Source organism: Balaenoptera borealis (genome assembly GCF_965194805.1).
Source record: "Balaenoptera borealis genome assembly, chromosome: 4".
Taxonomy (NCBI): Eukaryota; Metazoa; Chordata; class Mammalia; order Artiodactyla; family Balaenopteridae; genus Balaenoptera; species Balaenoptera borealis.
The window spans coordinates 85,417,667-85,438,479 of record NC_138861.1 but is presented as its reverse complement, the minus strand read 5'-3'; the positions used below and the strand labels follow the sequence as shown (position 1 = coordinate 85,438,479).

Genomic DNA, 20,813 nt, shown 5'->3' with positions numbered 1-20,813 from the left:
TACTGACTTCTTTTTAGCATTTGACACATTTGACCACTTCTTTTCTTTGGCTTCTGTGACACAATGAGCCTCTGATTCTCCTCCTTCCTCTTGGCTTCTGGCTCCTTAGTAGGCTCCTCCCTTTGGTTCATTTCTTACTTGTTGGTGTTCCTCATGATTCTATCCTGAGATGCCTTCTCTTCTTATTATACTTCCCTGGAACTCATCTCTTTCCATGGCTTCAATTACCATCTCTAGACTCACTGGTCCATGGCTCCAGGCCAGTCTTCTGAGCTTTAGACACGTACCACCCACTGCCCACTATGCATATTCATGTGGATATCTTTAGAGGCACCTCAAGCCTAATCTTTCTAAAATTGAAATCTCCCCAAATCTCCTCCCCTTCTGTACTCTCAGCTCAGTGAATGGCCCTGAGTTGCCTATGCCAGAAACAGAATAATCCTTGCCTCCTTCTCTCTAATATCGCATTCCAATGAATCACAAAGTCCTGCTGATTCAAGTTCCAAAATCTCTCTTCCTTCTACCTCTCATCATCCTCTCTGCCACCACCCTGGTTCAGTCACACTATCTCTCACCAAGATTATCCCTCCAAACTAGTCTCCCTGCTTCCAGGCTTGCTCACCCGAGTCCATTCTCCATTCTGCAGTAATCTCTCAAAAACTCAAATCAGGTCATGTCACTTGCCTCCTTAAAACCTTTTGATGGTTCTCCATTGTTTTGGGGATAGAGTTCAAACTCCTTGATGTGACCTATGAGCCCCTGTGTGGCCTGACCCCCATCTGGGGTCTCTCTCTGCTTCCCACTCTGTTCCCATTGATCTAATTTTTTTTTTTTTTCAGATTCCTAACCATGCCATGTGCTGTTTCATCTCTGATCCTTTGAATATACTGCTTATTTTGCCAGGAACACCATAATTTACTTCCTGCTGCCTCCCATCCCTCTTCCTCTAACTAACTCTTACTCACTCTTAGAACTTACTTCCTGCATAAATGCCACTAACCTGGCTTCCTTCACTTTTCCCACTATTGCATTTAACAAAATGTACTACAATGATTGTTTTACTTGTCTATCTCCCTCATAGATACTAATCTCCATGAGGGCAGGAACCGTGTCTCTTCTCTTCCCCACCCCATTGATTTTAATTATGAAACCCCATATCCAGTAGCAGTCAGTGCCCATCTACTCCCCATGCCCAGCCCCTGGCAAACACTAATCTACTTTCTGTCTGTATGAAATTCATCTCCCTCAGCAAGTACACAGTGAGAAATATTGAGCCTGGACCTAACTACAAACTTTTAGAATAAGAATATTGTTAGTGACTTACGGCAAATGATTAAACCCTCCTGTGTCTTATCTTCCTTAACTTTGAAAGGATGCCTACTCATTCAAGTATGCAGGCCATAACAGGACCTGTAGTTTTTAATAAGGCATTCATCGCTCAGTTTCTCATCTATTTTCTTGGTCAGTTTATAGAATTTCCAATTTCACGAGTGTTGATTTCACAAGTGTTGCCGGAAGCAAAACCTCTCATTATGTTTTAAAAACCTCCTGTTTTGCTATGGCTGGCTCCTCAGGTCCCTGCCTTCTCCCTAGGATCCTCTCTGTTCTCTAGACATGACTTTCTTCCACTCTGATCTCAAGGAACTTAGATCCCTGCAAGTTTACCATTTAAAAACTTGTCTTACATAAAATATTTTATTGTTCCCATCCAAAGCCTATCTTATAATTAAGACTTTTTTTAGACTTTCAGTTTTTGTTTTCAGAAATATGTAATGAAAAAAGCAGTGAAAATACAATAGACATTATTGTAAGGGCCAAATACATCCACCATTTCCAAGAACTCCATGACTGCTTTGTGAATTGTAATTGGAGAAAAAGGTGGATTAATTAACCTTTTCCTCCAATATCATAGGTAACGTTAATTGAAGACTATGAAGTACCAGGTAAAATGCTAAAACCATTATTTACATTAGTCTTGAACTCAGGGCAACCCAGCAAGGTAGGAAATATTGCTACCTACCTTTTACAGATGAGGAAACTGAAGCTGAGAGATTAAATGACTTGCCCAAGTTTACACAGGTAGTAACTAAAGGTGGAACCTTGGTCAATTTCTGACTACAGAATGCAGAATCCATTATGTTCTTTCTGGAGAAAAAAAAATTAATGGTAAAGTTAAATGGTAGCTTAATCTCAAGCTGTCTACCCTGAAAAATAAAATTAAATTCTGATTTAAATATTTATGGCATCCAATTTGAATATGTATTTGATAATAGAAAGATATAAATATTTACGTGTGTGAATACATGGGCACCTTGAGAAACACTTGTGTTTCCTAACCACAAATTTCATTGCTTCTTCACTCTGATTGTTAATATGCTATCACAGGATAGGACTGAACTGGGGAAGTTCAACAGTGAAAAATGTCTGCTATTAAGATGACTGAAATCCCTCTCATTTCCTTCCCATAATGCTAGATGCACATAGCTAAACTGAGTCATTTTCATTTTTGTAATAATTTCAGTTAGTGGCATTTAGATGAGAGATTAATGGCACATATGAGGCTATGAGCCTCTGGCATATGGCAGGCTCACTAAATATCTATTGAATAGATTAATGGGTTTGCCCCTTTTCGGAACTCTGTCACACTTAACTCCTAAAGTCGGGACCTGCAAAAAGAGAAGTTTGAGATAAAAGAGTACTAAGGATTGCAATTCTAGGAATCTGTACATACCATTCAGTCTTAAAATATATACCACACTTGCTCCCTAAGTGCTTCATTTACTTTAGTCTTGTTTCCTGAACCAGATTTCAAACAAGGACTGTCATTTATATAAACCCCATGGAACCTAGTACAGTGCTGGTCTTATAGTAGATAATCTATCAAAATGCTCATCATATTCTCTTAATGGTATAGGTTTAATAAATATTTGTTAATATGGTTATGAAAATTATTATCAAGTTGATAAATTTCATTGGAACTACCAACAGTCTCTTTCCTTCTAATTTTCATAAATTGAACTTTAATTTTCCGCCAGGTTAACACTAGTGTAGTAAATAAATTATCATTTACAACTTAAAATTTTAAGCCAGGTAAATATATAAAATGTAATAGCATTATAAAGAATTACTCTGATGTCACCTTTATGTTTATGAGTCAGATAAAATTAATTTGTTTGCCTGGTCTATGTGGGTTTGATCTCAGCCATACACTAGCATTTTTTTTCTCATACAACTTTTTGATTAAGATATAATTCAAATGCTTCAAATTCAACCTTTCAAAGTATACAAGTTGTGCAACCATCGCCACTAATTCCAGAACATTTTGATCACCCCAAAAAGAAACCCCATGGCCAGGAGCAGTCACTCTTCATTCTTCCTTCCCCCCCCCCCCAACTCCTGGCAACCAGCAATCTATTTTTTGTTTCTATGGATTTTCCCATTCTGGACATTTCATATAAATGGAATCATACAATAGGTGGCCTTTTCTACCTGATTTGTCTCCCTTAGCATGATGTTTTCAAAGCTCAATCCACATTGCATTATGTATCAGTCCTTGATTCTTCTCTATGGGTTGAATAATATTCCATTATCCAGATAAAGACATTTTGTTTATTTGTTCATCTGTTTGGATTGTTTCCACCTTTTGGCTATTGTGAATAGTGCTGCTATGAACATTCATATACAAGTTTTTGTTTGGACACCTTTTTCTCATTTCTCTTGTGTGTATATCTAGGAATGGCATTGCCGAGTAAAATGATGATTTTACGTTTTTGTTTTTGAGAGAACTACCAATCTGTTTTCCAAAACAATCGCACCATTTTCATTCCTACCAGTAATGTATAAAAAGCGTTCCAATTTCTCTGTCCTCACCAGCACTTGTTATTTTCCTTTATTATTATTATTTTTATAATCATCCTAGTGGGTGTGACGTGGTATCTCATGGTGGTTTTGATTTGCATTTCCCTAATGACTAATGATATTGAGTATCTTTTCACGTGCTTATTGGCTATTTGTGTATTTTCTTTGGAAACATGGCTATTCAGATCCTTTGCCTGTTTTTTGATAGGGATATTTGTCTTTTTTATTGTCAGTTGTAAGAGTTCTTTATAATTTCTGGATACAAGTCTCTTATCAAAAATATTTGAAAATATTTTCTCTCATTCTGTGGGTTTTTTCATTTTCTTGATAGTGTCCTTTACATTGTTAAAGTTTTTACTCTTGATAATATATATTTAAACATTTGATGAAGTCCAATTTATCCATTTTTTTGTATATGGTACATATACTAAATTAAAATTTTTTCATGTGTAATCATGTACATTATCTACCATCATTTATACAGAAGCAATACAAAAGATTATAGATTTAAGTAGTGGAAAATGACAATTTCCAAGTAATCAAGCATATTAAATAAGAACTCACAGTAAATAGTAAATCTTAACAAAAATTAATCAGAAATTTTCCTGTCTTGAGGATAGTAAGTAAAAATATAATAACATACATTTCCTTTGTATGTTGCATTAAACTCAGTGACTTTTTCATAGCATTTGCTTAATCTTTATCTGTAGATAGTCCTTCTGTAATATTTTTAGCAGGTAAGAGGAAATTTGATAAACCCATTATGTATCTTTCTTTTATTTTCAGAAACATAGTCAATTTTAAGTTGTCCTGTTCAAATAAAGTAGAAAGAAGTAATAGGCAAGATTAGAGCTATTTCCTTATTCAGTAGTTGATGTTGGAAATTTTATTCGAGGCAACATAATGTCAAGGTAGTTACTTATCAGACCTACTTAGTACCTTTCTTGAGCAGATATTTCAATTTGAAAGCATTTTAACAACTATATAAACTGCATACCCAGAGAAATAGAACAGACAGCAGCAGAATTCAAGAAGAGAACAAAGAAACAAAGATCAAGCAGGTTTGCCAAATAGTAGGTCCCTGTGTTTGAAACAACTGGAGAACTTTGTAGCAATTCCATTTTAGAAGTTTTCTGTAAACTAGAGTTTAACATCCAAAGCACAAAGCTCAATTTGGAGATGAAGACACTGTTAAATTATTGGGTTACATGGGTCGCAGTTACAGAATCCTCCATAACTAGCATTATGCTTACTTTCCAGTATCATAATTTATTCTAATCCTCTATTAAATTCAAGTTTCTGTGAAAAAAATTGAAAGTGATAATAAAAAAGTATTCTCCTAAAGAAGATTTGCTTTAAAAAATCAATTAACAGAATAGAAGAGGTTTTGCATGGATATTGAAGCAGAAGCTATTTTTAATTTTCAGTAAAATTAGGAAGATTAGCTGTGGGGCATTGGTGCTTCCTGAAATATAATTTACTTCACGTTGTCAAATGCCCTTTCAGATTGTACCTTTCATCCACAAAAGAAAATCTCTTTCAGCAACTAGAGGTGAGAGCATTTTGACATGGCACATATACAAAATCACGTGGCATCGCGGTTGTTCTTTGGGGACAGTGGTGCCCAATCCTTTCTCACTCTCATTTTAGTTGAATATTAGAAAATGTTTTGTCATCAGGAGGTTTGTCCACTTAAGATTAACAGCCAGTTGACATGGCTATGAAAGCCAGCCTGCCTTGCCAGGGAATGATCACTCTGGGTTTCCTTACATTGTGAAAGTTGGTGAGTGTGTCTTTCCTTGGATTCTCTGAAATTCTTTTTGGTGACACTCGCTTGTTTGTGACCTGGGAACATACAATGGCTGCTTTTCAAATTGGGGTACCAATGTAAGCTTTGTGATGGCAGAGACTGTCTTATAACTTCTATAGCCCCAATGGCTAAAATAGTCTGGTGAGGTGTTTATAAATCATTATTGAATAAAAGAGAAGAGGAAGAAGGAAGAGAAGGAAGAGAAAGAGAAAGGGGGAGGGAGAAGGGGGGAAGAAAGAGAAAGGGAGAAGAGAAAGCGGGAAGGTAGAGGGGAAAGAAAAAAAGGAGCAGAGTAGAAGAAGTAGTAGGGGGAAAGGGTATACATTGATACTGCATCACTAGGATTATATGGTGGCGGGGAGGAGATATGCAAAATTAAAGGACAAGTATAGGACTATTTGGGGAGGATCAACTTTACCCAGAAAACTGAAGCGGGGAGCAGAATATTATATTAAAATAAACATAAATATGTGATAGAGGAAGATGCAAAACTTGTATTAGATAAGAAACTTATTCCCTGCCTCCACAGACTCATAGAATCTCAAATTGGGAAGAAATCAGAGAAGTTGCTTTGTCACATCAGCCATATCAGAAGCTTTAAAACAGGGGTTGGCAAACTTTTTCTGCAAAGGGCCAGATAGTAAATATTTTAGGCTGTGAAGGGCAAAGTCTCTAGCACAACTGCTCCATTATGCCACTGTAGCATAAAAGCACCACACACAATATGTAAAAAAATGTGTATGGCTGTTTGCCAATAAACCTTTACTGACAGAAACAGGTGGTGGGACATATTTGGCCTGCGGGCTGTGGTTTGCGGACCCTACTTGCATATTTCCCACAATATCCAGACAATGCTTATAACCACTGTTAACATCTGCAGTAACAGGGAACACACTACTTTTCAAGGAAAACTATTCCATTTTTGTATAACTGTCATTATAGAAAGGCATTTTTATATTGAGTCAAAATACACTTTGGTGTTGTTATGGACTGAAAGTTTGTGTCCTCCCAAAATTTGTATGTTGAAATCTAATCCCCAAAGTAATAGTATTTGTAGAAGGGACCTTTAAGGAGATACCTAGGTCATCAGAGTGGAGCCCTCATGAATGTAATTAAGTGCCTGTATAAGAAGAGGCCAAAGAACTAGGTCACTTGGGTGTTTTCCTCTACCATGTGTGGGTATAACAAGAAGTCAGCAGTCTGCAACCCAGATGAGGGCTGTCACTAGAACCTGACCATGCTGGCACCCTGATCTCAGACTTGCAGCCTCCAGACTGTGAGAAAGAAATTTCTGTTTATAAGCCAACCAGGCTATGGTACTTTGTTGTAGCACCTGAACTAAGGCAGGTACTATCTTAATGTTTATTTTTGTTGTTGTTGTGTAAGGTGCTGTAATTCAATGATTTAGAACAGGATGTTTTGTTTTTTTAGACAGCTTCTGCTTCTACTCAAGATGGAGTAACAATGACTTGATTTACTCTCCCACCTGAAGCAATCAAAACTGAACAAAATATAGGAAATGACAGAATTCAAGATATTGACACTAGGCAACCAAGGACAATGATCCCTGAGAGATGGGAAACAAATGAGGTAAGGCCACAATTGCCTGCAGCTTACTGCCCAGAGAAAATTTCCAGGCCTCAGAGAGTTGGGAACCCAAGTGGAACCCAGCAGTATTTCCCCAACTCTCCGTTGGAGTTGCTGGTCCAAGGGAGCCAAGGTCAACAGAATTCACAGAGCAGATTCCAGGATCAGAGAGAGCAGCACAGAGAGACACCTCTGGAGACGTGCAGAGGGTCCCCTTTAGTTTTTGGTTGAGTGCTGATCTGTGAATGTGTGTGAGGAAATTACCCAGGGTCAGGAAAAGAACCACCTAAAAGGATTAGAGGGAAGAGTGACCAGTTCTTGGAGCTCACGAAAGGCCAGAAATAGTCCCTGTTCCTAACAGACAGAGTGGAAAATCTCATAATTTGCAGATACTGGTTATAATTCTAAGAAGAGTCTTGTCTCAGGGGTGGGGGAAAATTATTCCTAGACTAAATGCTGCTCTGGTCCTGGATAAATAAACTTAAGAGTTAGATCTGAAAGGATCTGTTTCCAATAAGCTTAACTGAGTTCTAGAACAAAGCTCTGGAACTCAGTTAAGATCTTTGTACTACTTATAAAATTATGAAAATATTCAGCTCTTCACAAGGTAAATTTTACAATGTCTTGTATCCAATCAAAAATTGCTGAGCATGCAAAGAAGCAGAAAAATACAATCCATAATGAGGAGAAAAATCAATTAAAACTAACCTAGGGATGATACAGGTGACAGAATTAGTAGACAAGGATATTAGAACATATGTTCAAGAAACTAGAGAAAAGACTGAACATTTAAGTAGGGAATGGAAGATATATATATATATATATATATTTTTTTTTTTTTTAATACAGCAGGTTCTTTTCTTTTTCTACTATTTTATTTTGAAATAATTTTTTAATGCAGCAGGTTCTTATTAGTTATCTATTTTATACATATTAGTATACATTTGTCAATCCCAATCTCCCAATTCATCACACACACACACACACACACACACACACACACACACACCCCACCCCCTGCTGCTTTCCCCCTTTGGTGTCCATACGTTTGTTCTCTACATCTGTGTCTCAATTTCTGCCCTGCAAACCGGTTCATCTGTACCATTTTTCTAGGTTCCACATATATGCGTTAATATACAATATTTGTTTTTCTCTTTCTGACTTACTTCACTCCATATGACAGTCTCTAGATACATCCACGTCTCTACAAATGACCCAATTTCGTTCCTTTTTATGGCTGAGTAATATTCCATTGTATATATGTACCACATCTTCTTTATCCATTTGTCTGTCGATGGGCATTTAGTTTGCTTCCATGACCTGGCTACTGTAAATAGTGCTGCAGTGAACATCGGGGTGCAAGTGTCTTTTTGAATTATGGTTTTCTCTGGGTATATGCCCAGTAGTGGGATTGCTGGGTCATATGGTAATTCTATTTTTAGTTTTTTAAGGAACCTCCATACTGTTCTCCATAGTGGCTCTCTCTATTTACATTCCCACCAACAGTGCAAGAGGGTTCCCTTTTCTCCACATCCTCTCCAGCATTTGTTGTTTGTAGATTTTCTGATAATGGTCATTCTGACCAGTGTGAGGTGATACCTCATTGTAGTTTTGATTTGCATTTCTCTAATAATTAGCGATGTTGAGCAGCTTTTCATGTGTCTCTTGGCCATCCGTATGTCTTCTTTGGAGAAATGTCTATTTAGGTCTTCTGCCCATTTTTTGAATGGGTTTTTTGCTTTTTAATATTGAGCTGCATGAGCTGTTTATATATTTTGGAGATTAATCCTTTGTCCACTGATTCATTTGCAAATATTTTCTCCCATTCTGAGGGTTGTCTTTTCATCTTGTTTATAGTTTCCTTTGCTGTGCAAAAACTTTTAAGTTTCATTAGGTTCCATTTGTTTATTTTTGTTTTTATTTCCATTACTCTAGGAGGAGGGTCAAAAAAGATCTTGCTGTGATTATGTCAAAGTGTGTTCTTCCTTTGTTTTCCTCTAAGAGTTTTACAGTGTCCGGTCTTACATTTAGATCTTTAATCCATTTTGAGTTTATTTTTGTGTATGGTGTTAGGGAGTGTTCTAATTTCATTCTTTTACATGTAGCTGTCCAGTTTTCCCAGCACCACTTATTGAAGAGACTGTCTTTTCTCCATTGTATATCCTTGCCTCCTTTGTCATAGATTAGTTGACCATAGGTGCATGGGTTTATCTCTGGGCTTTCTTTTTTAATGAATTAATTTATTTATTTATTATTTATTTTTGGCTGTGTTGGGTCTCAGTCTCTGTGCGAGGGCCCTCTCCAGCTGCGGCGAGTGGGGGCCACTCTTCATCGCTGTGCGCAGGCCTCTCACTGTTGCGGCCTCTCCCGTTGTGGAGCACAGGCTCCAGATGCGCAGGCTCAGCAGTTGTGGCTCACGGGCCCAATTGCTCCGCGGCATGTGGGATCCTCCCGGACCAGGGCTCGAACCCTCATCCCCTGTATCGGCAGGCAGACTCTCAACCACTGCGCCACCAGGGAAGCCCCTATCTCTGGGCTTTCTATCTTGTTCCATTGATCTATGTTTCTGTTTCTGTGCCAGTACCACATTGGCTTGATTACCGTAGCTTTGTAGTATAGTCTGAAGTCAGGGAGTCTGATTCCTCCAGCTCCGTTTTTTCCCTCAAGATTGCTTTGGCTAGGACTTCCCTGGTGGTGCAGTGGTTAAGAATCCGCCTGCCAATACAGGGGACACGGGTTCGAGCCCTGGTCCAGGAACATCCCACATGCCGCGGAGCAACTAAGCCCGTGCGCCACAACTACTGAGCCTGCGCTCTAGAGCCCGTGAGCCACAACTACTGAGCCTGCATGCCACAACTACTGAAGCCCGTGGGCCTAGAGCCTGTGCACCGCAACGAAGAGTAGCCCCCGCTCGCTGCAACTAGAGAAAGCCCGCGCAGAGCAACGAAGACCCAACGCAGCCAATAAATTAATTAATTAATTTAAAAAAAAATAGATTGCTTTGGATATTTGGGGTCTTTTGTGTCACCATACAGATTTTAAGATTTTTTGTTCTAGTTCTGTAAAAAATGCCATTGGTAATTTGATAGCAACTGCATTGAATCTGTAGATTGCTTTGGGTAGTATAGTCATTTTCACAATGTTGATTCTTCCAAACCAAGAACATGGTTTATCTCTCCATCTGTTTGTGTCACCTTTGATTTCTTTCAACAGTGTCTTATAGTTTTCTGAGTACAGGTGTTTTACCTCCTTAGGTAGGTTTATTCCTGGGTATTTTATTCTTTCTGTTGCAATGGTGAATGGGATTGTTTCCTTAATTTCTCTTTCTGATCTTTCGTTGTTAGTGTATAGGAATGCAAGGGATTTTTGTGCATTTTTTTTATCCTGCTACTTTACCAAATTAATTGATTAGCTCTAGTAGTTTTCTGGTAGCATCTTCAGGATTCTCTATGTATAGTATCATGTCATCTGCAAACAGTGACAGTTTTACTTCTTCTTTTCCAATTTGGACTCCTTTTATTTCTTTTTCTTCTCTGATTTCCGTGGCTAGGACTTCCAAAACTATGTTGAATAATAGTGATGAGAGTGGACATCCTTTTCTTGTTCCTGATCTTAGAGGAAATGCTTTCAGTTTTTCACCATTGAGAATGATGTTTGCTGTGGGCTTGCCATATACGGCCTTTATTATGTTGAGGTAGGTTCCCTCTATGCCCACTTTCTGGAGAGTTTTTATCATAAATGGGTGTTGAATTTTGTCAAAAGCTTTTTCTGCATCTATTGAGATTATCATATGGTTTATTGTTCAATTTGTTAATATGGTGTATCACATTGATTGATTTGCTTATACTGAAGAATCCTTGCATCCCTGGGATGAATCCCACTTGATCATGGTGTATGATCCTTTTAATGTGTTGTTGGATTCTGTTTGCTAGTATTTTGTTGAGGATTTTTGCAACTATATTCATCAGTGATATTGGTCTGTAATTTTCTTTTTTTGTAGTGTCTTTGTCTGGTTTTGGTATCAGGGTGATTGTGGCCTCGTAGAATGAGTTTGGGAGTGTTCTCTCCTCTGCAATTTTTTGGAAGAGTTTGAGATGGATGGGTGTTAGCTCTTCTCTAAATGTTTGATAGAATTCACCTGTGAAGCCATCTGGTCCTGGACCTTTGTTTGTTGGGAGATTTTTAATCACAGTTTCAATTTCATTACTTGTGATTGGTCTGTTCATATTTTCTGTTTCTTCCTGATTCAGTCTTGGAAGGTTATACCTTTTTAAGAATTTGTCCACTTCTTTCAGGTTGTCCATTTTATTGTCATAGAGTTGCTTGTAGTAGTCTCTTAGGATGCTTTGTATTTCTGTGGTGTCCATTGTAACTTCTCCTTTTTCATTTCGAATTTTATTGATTTGAGTCCTCTCCCTCTTTTTCTTGATGAGTCTGGCTAAAGTTTTATCAATTTTGTTTATCTTCACAAAGAACCAGCTTTTAGTTTTATTGATCTTTGCTATCGTTTTCTTTGTTTCTATTTCATTTATTTCTGCTCTGATGGTTATGATTTCTTTCCTTCTGCTAACTTTGGGTTTTGTTTGTTCTTCTTTCTCTAGTTCCTTTAGGTGTAAGGTTAGTTTGTTTATTTGAGATTTTTCTTGTTTCTTGTGGTAGGATTGTATTTCTATAAACTTCCCTCTTAGAGCTGCTTTTGCTGCATCCCATAGGTTTTGGATCATCGTGTTTTCGTTGTCATTTGTCTCTAGGAATTTTATGATTTCCTCTTTGATTTCTTCAGTAATCTCTTGGTTATTTAGTAACGTATTGTTTAGTCTCCACGTGTTTGTGTTTTTTACGTTTTTTCCCCTGTAATTTATTTCTAATCTCATAGCGTTGTGGTCAGAAAAGATGCTTGATATGCTTTCAATTTTCTTAAATTTACCGAGGCTTGAAAGTGTAATCTGCTGTTTTTGGATGGAATGTCCTATAAATATCAATTAAATCTATCTGGTCTATTGTGTCATTTAAAGCTTGTGTTTCCTTATTAATTTTCTGTCTGGATAATCTGTCCATTGGTGTAAGTGAGGTGTTAAAGTCCCCCACTATTCTTGTGTTGCTGCTGATTTCCTCTTTTATAGCCGTTAGTATTTGCCTAATGTATTGAGGTGCCCCTATGTTGGGTGCATATATATTTATAATTGTTATATCTTCTTCTTGGATTGATCCCTTGATCATGATGTAGTGTCCTTCCTTGTCTCTTGTAACATTCTTTATTTTAAAGTCTATTTTAACTGATATGAGTATTGCTACTCCAGCTTTCTTTTGATGCCCATTTGCATGGAATATCTTTTGCCATCCCCTCACTTTCAGTCTGTATGTGTCCCTAGGTCTGAAGTGGGTCTCTTGCAGACAGCATATATAGGGGTCTTGTTTTTGTATTCATTCAGCCAATCTATGTCTTTTGGTTGGAGCATTTAATCCTTTTATACTTAAGGTAATTATCAATATGTATGTTCCTATTACCCTTTTCTTAATTGTTTTGGGTTTGTTTTTGTAGGTCCTTTTCTTCTCTTGTGTTTCCCACTTAGAGAAGTTCCTTTAGCATTTGTTGTAGAGCTGGTTTGGTGGTGCTGAATTCTCTTAGCTTTTGCTTGTCTATAAAGCTTTTGATTTCTCCATCGAATATGAATGAGATCCTTGCCGGGTAGAGTCATCTTGGGTGTAGGTTCTTCCCTTTCATCACTTTAAATATATTGTGCCACTCCCTTCTGGCTTGTAGAGTTTCTGCTGAGAAATCTGCTGTTAACCTTATGGCAGTTCCCTTGTATGTTGTCATTTTCCCCTTGTTTTAATAATTTTTCTTTGTCTTTAATTTTTGTCAATTTGATTACTATGTGTCTCGGCGTGTTTCTCCTTGGATTTATCCTGCCTGGGACTCTCTGTGCTTCCTGGACTTAGGTGGCTATTTCCTTTCCCATATTAGGGAAATTTTCAACTATAATCTCTTCAAATATTTTCTCAGGTCCTTTCTCTCTCTCTTCTCCTTCTGGGACCCCTATAATGAGAATGTTGGTGTGTTTAATGCTGTCCCAGAGGTCTCTTAGGCTGTCTTCATTTCTTTTCATTCTTTTATCTTTATTCTGTTCCATGGCAGTGGATTCTACCATTCTGTCTTCCAGGTCACTTATCTGTTCTTCTGCTTCAGTTATTCTGCTATTGATTCCTTCTAGTGTAGTTTTCATTTCAGTTATTGTATTGTTCATCTCTGTTTGTTTGTTCTTTAATTCTTCTAGGTCTTTGTTAAACATTTCTTGCATCTTCTCAGTCTTTGTCTCCATTCTTTTTCCAAGGTCCTGGATCATTTTCACTATCATTATTCTGAATTCTTTTTCTGGAAGGTTGCCTATCTCCACTTCATTTAGTTGTTTTTCTGGGGTTTTATCTTGTTCCTTCATCTGGTACAAAGTCCTCCGCCTTTTTGTTTTGTTTGTCTTTCTGCGAATGTGGTTTTCCTTCCACAGGCTGCAGAATTATAGTTCCTCTTGCTTCTGCTCTCTGCCTTCTGGTGGATGAGGCTATCTAAGAGGCTTGTGCAAGCTTCCCAATGGGAGGGACTGGTGGTGGGTAGAGCTGGGTGTTGCTCTGGTGGGCAGAGCTCAATAAAACTTTAATCACTTGTCTGCTGATGGGTGGGGCTGGGTTTCCTCCCTGTTGGTTGTTTGGCCTGAGGCAACCCAGCACTGGAGGCTACAGGTTCTTTGGTGGGGCTAATGGCAGACTCCCAGAGGGCTCATGCCAAGGAGTACTTCCTAGAACTTCTGCTGTCAGTGTCCTTGTCCCCATGGTGAGCCACAACCAACCCCTGCCTCTGCAGGAGACCCTCCAACACTAGCAGGTAGGTCTGGTTCAGTCTCCTATGGGGTCACTGCTCCTTCCCCCTGGGTCCTGATGCGCACACTACTTTGTGTGTGCCCTCCAAGAGTGGAGTCTCTGTTTCCCCAAGTCCTGTCGAAGTCCTGCAATCAAATCCCGCTAGCCTTCAAAGTCTGATTCTCTGGGAATTCCCCCTCGCTGGACCCCCAGCTTGGGAAGCCTGATGTGGGGCTCAGAACCTTCACTCCAGTGGGTGGACTTCTGTGGTGTAATTTTTCTCCAGTTTGTGAGTCACTTACCCAGTGGTTATGGGATTTGATTTTATTGTGATTGCACCCCTCCTACCATCTCATTGTGGCTTCTCCTTTGTCTTTGGATGTGGGATATCTTTTTTGCTGAGTTCCAGTGTCTTCCTGTCGATGATTGTTCAGCAGTTAGTTGTGATTCCAGTGCTCTCACAAGATGGAAGGTATATTTTTACACCTACGTTGAACTTCTAGAGATAAAATTAAAATGCCTGAGATTAGGGCTTCCCTGGTGGCGCAGTGGTTGAGAGTCTGCCTGCTAGTGCAGGGGACATGGGTTCAAGCCCTGGTCTGGGAAGATCCCACATGCCATGGAGAGGCTGGGCCCGTCAGCCACAACTGCTGAGCCTGCATGTCTGGAGCCTGTGCTCTGCAACAAGAGAGGCCGCGATAGTGAGAGGCCCGCGCACCGCAATGAAGAGTGGCCCCCGCTTGCCGCAACTAGAGAAAGCCCTCGCACAGAAACGGGGACCCAACACAGCCAAAAATAAAAATAAATTAAAAAAAAAAAAAGCCTTAGATTAAAAAAAATTACACTTGTAATCAATGGCAAATTAGACATTATGAGGAAATGTAAAAGCATCGTAATAGAAAAAAATTCAAAATTAAACAGAGAGAGGAAAAGACTAGGGGGAAGAAAGAGCATCAGTGAATTGTGGAACAACTTCAAGTGGCTAAAAATATGTATAATTGGAGTCACTGAAAAAGAGGAGAGATCAGAGAGTGGAAAAAATACTGACTGAAATTTTTCCAAATTTCCCAAACTTGATGAAAACTATAAACCCACAGATATAAGAGGTTCAATGAACCCAAGCAGAAGAAACATGAAGAAAACTACACCAGGGATAAATAACCAAGGATAAAGATAAAATGTTGAAAGCTATCAGAGAAAAAATAATTATGTACAGAGGAACAAAGATAAGTTTGTTAGTAATTTATTGCTCCACAATAATTACCCCTAAGCCTAATGGTTTAAAATAACAAGCATTTATTATCTCACCATTTATTTGGAGCAGGAATGCCAGAGCAGCTTAGTTCAGTGGTTTTGACTCAGGGTCTCTATTGAGGTCATAATCTATCACAAAGGGCTACAATCACTGAAACCTTCTCTGGGGTTGAAGGGTCCCTTTCAAACATCATTCAAGTTCTATTGGTAGGAGGCTTCAGTTTTTTGCCAGCTATTGGCCAGAGGTCTCAGTTCCTCACCACATGGGTTTCTGCACTGGTAAGTGCCCTTACAACATGGCAGCTGGTTTTCCCCAAAGAGAGTGAAAAAGGGAAAAGAGTGAGGCAGAAGCCACAATGTCTTTCATAACTTAGCTTTAAAATGAAATACCATCACTTCTGCCATATTCTGTGGTTCACACAGAACAATCCTGATACGGTGTGAGAGAGAACTATACAGGGACATAAAAACCAAGAGGCAAGGATCTCTAGAGGCCATCTTGAAGACTGGATACCATAGTCTGCCTTCTGGGCCCAAATGATTCACCTCCTTCCCAAAGGCAAAATATATTTACTTTCTTTCAAGGCCTCCAAAAGTCTCATTCCAAAGTAAGCAGAAGAAAGGAAATAATTAAGATCAGAGTGGAAATCAATGAAATAGAAAATAGAAGAAAATAAACAATAGAAATAAATCCATGAAACCAGAAGATAGTTCTTTAAGAAGATAAATAAAATTGATAGAAATAAAAGGAATCCAAATTGGAAAAGAAGAAGTAAAGCTGTCACTGTTTGCAGATGACATGATACTATACATAGAGAATCCTAAAGATGCTACCAGAAAACTACTAGAGCTAATCAATGAATTTGGTAAAGTAGCAGGATACAAAATTAATGCACAGAAATCTCTTGCATTTCTATACACTAATGATGAAAAATCTGAAAGTGAAATTAAGAAAACACTCCCGTTTACCATTGCAACAAAAAGAATAAAATATCTAGGAATAAACCTACCTAAGGAGACAAAAGACCTGTATGCAGAAAATTATAAGACACTGATGAAAGAAATTAAAGATGATACAAATAGATGGAGAGATATACCATGTTCTTGGATTGGAAGAATCAACATTGTGAAAATGACTATACTACCCAAAGCAATCTGCAGATTCAATGCAATCCCTATCAAACTACCACTGGCATTTTTCACAGAACTAGAACAAAAAATGTCACAATTTGTATGGAAACACAAAAGACCCCGAATAGCCAAAGCAATCTTGAGAACGAAAAATGGAGCTGGGGGAATCAGGCTCCCTGACTTCAGACTATATTACAAAGCGATGGTAATCAAGACAGTTTGGTACTGGCACAAAAACAGAAATATAGATCAATGGAACAGGTTAGAAAGCCCAGAGATAAACCCACGCACATATGGTCACCTTATCTTTGATAAAGGAGGCAAGCATATACAGTGGAGAAAAGACAGGCTCTTCAATAAGTGGTGCTGGGAAAATTGGACAGATACATGTAAAAGTATGAAATTAGAACACTCCCTGACACCATGCACAAAAATAAACTCAAAATGGATAAAAGACCTAAGTGTAAGGCCAGACACTATCAAACTCTTAGAGGAAAACATAGGCAGAACACTGTATGACATACATCACAGCAAGATTCTTTTTGACCCAGCTCCTAGAGAAATGGAAATAAAAACACAAATAAACAAATGGGACCTAATGAAACTTAAAAGCTTTTGCACAGCAAAGGAAACCATAAACAAGACCAAAAGACAACCCTCAGAATGGGAGAAAATATTTGCAAATGAAGCAACTGACAAAGGATTAATCTCCAAGATTTACAAGCAGCTCATGCAGCTCAATAACAAAAAAACGAACAACCCAATCCAAAAATGGGCAGAAGATCTAAATAGACATTTCTCCAAAGAAGATATACAGATTGCCAACAGACACATGAAAGAATGCTCAACATCATTAATCATTAGAGAAATGCAAATCAAAACTACAATGAGATATCATCTCACACCGGTCAGAATGGCCATCATCAAAAAATCTAGAAACAATAAATGCTGGAGAGGGTGTGGAGGAAAGGGAACACTCTTGCACTGTTGGTGGGAATGTAAATTGATACAGCCACTATGGAGAACAGTATGGAGGTTCCTTAAAAAACTACATGTAGAACTACCATATGACCCAGCAATCCCACTACTGGGCATATACCCTGAGAAAACCATAGTTCAAAAAGAGTCATGTACCACAATGTTCATTGCAGCTCTATTTACAATAGCCAGGACATGGAAGCAACCTAAGTGTCCACCATCGGATGAATGGATAAAGAAGATGTGGCACATATATACAATGGAATATTACTCAGCCATTAAAAAAAATGAAATGTAGGTATTTGTAATGAGGTGGATGGAGTTAGAGTCTGTCATACAGAGTGAAGTAAGTCAGAAAGAGAAAAACAAATACAGTATGCTAACACATATATATGGAATCTAAGGAAAAAAAAAAAAAAGGCCATGAAGAACCTAGTGGCAAGACGGGAATAAAGACACAGACCTACTAGAGAATGGACTTGAGGATATGGGGAGGGGGAGGGGTGAGATGTGACAGGGTGAGAGAGTGTCATGGACATATATACACTACCAAATGTAAAATAGATAGCTAGTGGGAAGCAGCCGCATAGCACAGGGAGATCAGCTCGGTGCTTTGTGACCACCTAGAGGGGTGGGATGGGGAGGGTGGGAGGGAGGGAGATGCAAGAGGGAAGAGATATGGGAACATATGTATATGTATAACTGATTCACTTTGTTATAAAGCAGAAACTAACACACCATTGTAAAGCAATTATACTTCAATAAAGATGTTTAAAAAAAAAAATTGATAAACATCTAGCCAGACTAAACAGGAAAAAAAGAGAGGATACAAATTACCAGCATCAGAAATGAGAGAGGTGACATCACTACAAGTATTATAGCCGTTAAAGAATAATAATATTATTAATAACTTTGTTCCAATAAATTTAATAATGTAGATGAAATTGATAACTTTCTTGAAAGACACAAACCAACAAAGTTCCCTCAGGAAGATGCTGATGACCTGAGTAGCCCTATATCTATTAAAAGATTGAATCTGCCATGAAAAAACTTTTTCACAAAGAGCTCCATGTCCAGATGTTTTCACTGTTGAATACCGTTAAACATTTAAATAAGAAATTATACCAATGCTACACAAATTCTTCTAGAAAATTGAAGAGGATTGAACACTTCTTAACCAATGCTATAAGAACAGCATTACTATGATACCAAAAGCCAGAGAAAAACACTGTGAAAAAGAAAATTACAAACCAATATCTCTCATGAACATAGACACAAAAATTGTCAACAAAATTTTGGCCCATTGAATCCAAAAAAAAAAGCATTTATTTGAGGAATATAAGATTGGTCTAAAATCTGAATATCAAGTCAATGTAATTTACCATATTAACAGTCTAAAAGAAAGCAAAAAAAAAAAAAGATATAAATCCAGGGCCAGGACTAAGGTGAATTAAGTGATGCAAGTGAGGCACTTACCTCAGGCACAAAATTTAAGGGGGCACCAAAAAACTCAGTAATCAAGATAAATGATATTTTAGTGTAATATTTTTTAAAAATAAAATTAATGCAAAAAATTCTTGAACAAAATATCAAAATTTTAACTAAAGGAAGGGTTGGCATGACTGATTTTTCCTTTTGCCTCAGCTCTAATATAGCTCAGTCATTGTTAGATTTCATTTATATAAAATTCTAGAAAATGCAAACTAATCTATAAGCACAGAAAGCAGATCAGTAGTTGCCTGGGGCTCGGAGAGGCAAGGAGAGGGAAAAGGGAGGGATTACTTAGGGTCACAGGGAAACTTCTGGGGGTATGTTTATTATACTGATTATTGTTACATGATTTCTCAGAGATACACATATGTCAAAACTTATCAAATGATACACTTTAAATATGTGTGGTTTATTTGATATCAGGTCTACGTCAACAAAGCTGTTTAAAGAAATAAAAACAATGGCTTTGTGACCCTGGGAAAGTACTTTTCTAAACATCATTTTCTTTATGTCTAAAATAGGAGCAATTGGGGGTACCTATCTCATAAGGTTGGTGTGGGGATTAAAAGGGTACAGTGAACAGTCAGTGTTAACAACACAGCCCAGTGTGAACTCCAGAATTAGATTCCTTGGGCTTGAATCCCCACTCTACAACTTACTATCAATATGACCTCAGACTAGTTACCAAACTTTATGTCTAGGAATAACAGTACCTAACTCACAGGTTTATTATCAGGATTGATGACAAATATTTCTGTAAAGCTGTCTTGTACATAGTAAGTGGTCAATAAATCCTAGCTGTCATCATTATTTATTTTTATTTGCCAAACAGAATGATCCAGAACAAGTCAGATGCTTTTGTTGAAGAATTTGAAAATGACTGCTCTAGGAGATTAATAATACTCAGATCTTTTAGCCATTTCTCAGCTGTCAGTTTTCAGACTTCTCACCCTTGTTGGCAATTACCCTTTGGAAGTGTTCCAGTTTATTGATATTATTATCCTTTTAACTCTGATGTCTGTGTCTGACTGGCTGCTTATGGAGGGGAGATTTTACCCCCTCTGTCTATAGCTACTTTGCTCTGAACACTACTTCCATTAAAGCACCTTTTTCATAGCTACACTTCACTGTTAATAACATTGCAGACAAGGTTTAGCCCTAAAGCTTTTTCATATGTGCTGCCATTCAACTCTGCTTACTTTATTTTTTTATGTCAAAAGAACAAGGTCTTACTTTTTTATTTTTTATATTTATTTCTTTACAACTTTAATGGTTAAGGTTTTTCATTGTTGTTATAGTACATTGTTTCTTTGTGTCTTTCATTTCTTTGGTGTGCTGCCCACTGTACTTGAAATATTATTTGTAGGAATAATTTGAGGTCTAGATGAAGGGTTCCTTCCTCAAAAGAAGATTTGCATTTATTTTTGCCAGGTCCCTGGCGGGCACAACCAACATGAGACCAATAGGTCCAAGTCGTGAGATTCCCAACTCATACAGAAAGTCTGTCTGAAGTCTCATTTACTTCTGGTTCAGCCTGACCCTAAGGGTGTATCCCTTTGGGCTTCCAGCATACTGTGGGGGAAGGTCTCTTATTAGACTTTGCATCTTCTGCAGACCTGTGCTTTCATTTCTGACCTCCTCACCAGTCAAGGCCACCTCAACGAAGGTTCAGATTTACTGGGATCAACAAATACCCTCAGAGCAAAAGCAGATTCTGTATCCTGAGCACCTTTCTGGGTTCCTGGGTTAGCTTCAGTATTAGCCTTTTATTTCCTTACTATTTTGAAGCATCCAGTTAGTGTTTTCATATTTTTCCAGAATTAATTTTTCTATGGGAACACTGACCTGA

General features: G+C 38.0%; 2 protein-coding genes across 2 annotated transcripts in view; one reads left to right on the top strand and one right to left on the bottom strand.

Moving 5' to 3' along the window:
* RBM47 (RNA binding motif protein 47) overlaps nt 1-2,131 on the bottom strand; it is a 243,245-nt gene extending 241,114 nt beyond the window's left edge. Inside the window, exon 1 of the mRNA XM_082390606.1 lies at nt 2,021-2,131. The gene's annotated coding sequence lies outside the window, so the exon portion shown is untranslated. The remainder of the gene's footprint in view (nt 1-2,020) is intronic.
* Nucleotides 1-20,813, top strand: part of NSUN7 (NOP2/Sun RNA methyltransferase family member 7) — a 373,856-nt gene that overhangs the window by 270,286 nt on the left and 82,757 nt on the right. The window lies entirely within an intron of this gene.